The sequence below is a fragment of the Lepidothrix coronata genome, unplaced genomic scaffold (assembly GCF_001604755.1).
Source record: "Lepidothrix coronata isolate B3197 unplaced genomic scaffold, Lepidothrix_coronata-1.0 Scaffold190, whole genome shotgun sequence".
NCBI lineage: Eukaryota > Metazoa > Chordata > Aves > Passeriformes > Pipridae > Lepidothrix > Lepidothrix coronata.
This window is the reverse complement of record NW_016690370.1, coordinates 1,228,195-1,231,528: the sequence shown is the minus strand read 5'-3', so window position 1 is coordinate 1,231,528 and position 3,334 is coordinate 1,228,195.

The window sequence follows — 3,334 nt, the reverse complement described above, 5'->3', positions numbered from 1 at the left end:
GAGAAAGAAAAAAAATCAGCTGTCTGTGGTTATCTCCTCTCCCAGACACTCACCTGGCTCCCTGAGACAGAGCTGGGCTCAAACAGACCTCACACAGCAGCCCCTTTGCAGAGAAAATTAAAATAAAACCTCTTTTCAGATGATCTATCCCCCATCAAACACTTAAACCAAAAGCTCCTCGGGGAAGGAATGGGAATCTTCATTTTTTTGGCAGCCCCTCCAAGACAATACAAGAGTTCATCTGTTTTGTGCATCATCCACCCCAAACACAGGAAGGGACCCTAAAAATGAGTGTTCAAGCTGCACCCTACCCCTCCTGTGCCCAGGTGCTCTAAAGAAATCTCCAAAGACATAAAAACTCCCATTTTCACCTAAATGAACCCCCTCACTCATCAACCCACAGTGTCTCAAGTGCAAATACCTGTTCCATGAAAGAAAAAAAAAAAAAAAAAACAGAGATATCTCAGTTCCAGGATGAGTTATTCCTCATTCCTTCCTTTTTAAAGGAGACTGGAGAGTCTTAAACTTAAAGCCGACTGGGTTGGAGGTCCCAAAACCAAGCTTAAACTGAGAAAGATTAGCTAAAACAAAGCCAGTGCATTTTCTGCCTAACCTCAATTTCATCTTCTTGAAATATTTCCTACAAAAGGACCAAAGGATCAAAGTTCTGGCTGCAACAAGAGGAATTTCACTCAGAAGACGGGAAATCTCTGCTTAAAAGAGGATTTATTTACAAAAAAACTAGAGTAATTCAGAAAATACATTAAAATGCACCAAGTGATTCAAATTTACCCCAAAAGAGACTTTACAACTATTAATAAACACACCTAAACTTAGGAACTTTTGTAACAGGTTATGTTAATAGGAAACCCAACCTCATGACCCGAAACAGGAGCAAATCCTTCTGGTTTGAAATTAAAATTTTGCATGATGAAAAGGCTGAAATTGTTTCAAGGAAAAGTGGTGAAATTCCAGCCTCAGAGCTGCAAAACATACTGTGACAGAGCTTTTCCTGGGAATCAATAACAGCAAGTCTACCTGGAGAACAATCCCAGCCTCCACACTGCCTGAGAAATATCCCCTACTGAGGAGCTCCAGCATTCTACAAGCACTGGATAACTGGCAGTGATCACACCATAATCCACTTCAATTCACAGCAAAAGGTGGGTTTTATTCTTTTCAAGAGGGGAAAAAAAAAAATCTTTCTCCAGCCGAGGAGTTGTAAGCAAAATTACAAGTCTCTGAAAAAACAACTCATATTTCAGCTGGAACACCTGCACTTGGATTATTACATTGTGTTTTCCACCCTGTTATGAATTCCTACATGGAAGTCATTGTGAATTCACTCAAACACATCCATTTTTTGAAGCAAACTATAACAAAAACCATTTGCCTACCTGGGACACAGCATGTTCTTCCAGGAGGGAAGGAGGAAGAGCTCAGTGAGGATCCAAACTTTATCCCTGCTCCCATATAATCCCAGAACTCCCACCTGGGGCATATTATCCCTTTCATTAACCAACCACCAGCCCTCAGGATGCAAAGGTGGGTTTGTTCTGGGGCAAATCCAGCTCAGCTGGGGAGATTCCTGATGGAAGTGGTGGCTTGGGAGCACCTGGAAAGCCACAAAACCAGGGCAAGAAGCTCAGGGAGACTCAAGGTGGTGGTGTAGAAACATCAGAACATTCTGATGATGTTTCTAAGAGCAAAAGAGACAAATTCCCCCCAAAATCATGGAAATAAGTGCTAATGTGTGTAATATCTGAAGCAGGGTTGCAAAGGCATGAAAATCAGCTGAAGGGAGGTGTTTTAGTGGCCTTGTGTCAGCTCGGAATAATTTCATTTATTGAGAACAGCTGCTCTTCTGATTATTACCCCGAGCATTAATTGTCTTTCTCCTGAGTCAAAGTGCTCCATTGCAGCACAGAGAGGAGACACTTTTACCAAACAAATCTGGCCTAAGAGAAGCAGAAGTGAAATGGAACAAATATTTTGGCTTTTTTTTTAGCAGTGCTCCGTAACAAGGCAAAGCACATTCCTCAATCAGTTCATTCACCACATGAAAAATGAGGAAAAACATATCAAAATGAGGGATTTTTTTTAAAACTTCACGATTTATGGTGATGTTTAAATACAGTGTGAGGAGAGATTTAAACAAGGAAACCAATGGGAAGAGCTGCCTAATTCACCCTGGGAGTGTTGGGATCAGACCCAAAATTCATCCCAGCACTGGGAAAACATCCCTGGCTTGCAACTGCCCGAGAAAACAAGTAAATCCCAGTCCCTAACCGTGGGACTTGAGCTTTATTTCTAAAAAACCAGTAATTGGGACAATTTTGTGTGTCACAGTTAATGTGCCAGAGCTGGTGTAAAGTTCCTCCGATGAGAGGAGGTGAGTTAATAAGGAAATATATCCAACGTGACAGCCAGAGGTTATCTAATGTCATATTTTATTTTGATTTTGGTAAATCAGCTTTTTAAAAACATGCCCACAGACCCTCTGGGCCACCACAACCCCTCAGGACCGATGTGAGTGCCAAAATCTCTCCCTGGCTGCCTCCTCATCCTCCCAGCAGCCAAGGGATGATCCCACGGCATCACTGATCCATCAGCAGTTCAGAAACAGGAATTTTCAGTAGACTAATGAAGTGAATTATGCACCTCTCAGTACTTCTGAAAGTTTCAGATTTATTTGTGCCAAAGAACAATAGTTTTAGGGTTTCTTTTTTTACACTCTCTAAATAAGTTTAATACTCCTTTAGACAAACCTTTATATAGTTCATGACCATGTCTAAAGTACTAAATAATACTGATTCAAAGATAAAATAGCTTTAAATCTTTTCGCGTGATTTTAAGAAACCTACTGCTCATGTTCACATCTGACTGAGCTCTACAAATCAAACTCTGCAATCTTTGCCAAAACTTTTATTTTTCTAGATTATCAGAACCGATTCCTGGAGGGGTTTGGACCACGGGAGATTTGCAGAGGCTGACCTGATGAAAATTACAGTCAGGCCATGAGTTTCTTTACGTAATTTGAACAGGCCAATTACAAACCTGGAGCCTGGGATGGGAAATCCCCTTTCCAAGCTGGTCCTGCTGGTGTTTGGATGCTGGTTCCTCTCAGCCATCGCAAAGGACGTGTCGCTTCTTGGGGCTGCCATTTAAAACTAATCCATATATTCACAGAGTCACAGAATATTCTGAGTTGGGAGGGACCCACAAGGATCAAGTCCAATTTTTAAGTGAATGGGGATCAAACCCACAAGTTTGGTGTTACCAGCACCCTGCTCTAACCAACTAATATTGCAAATATAAATATTTGTGTGAAAAT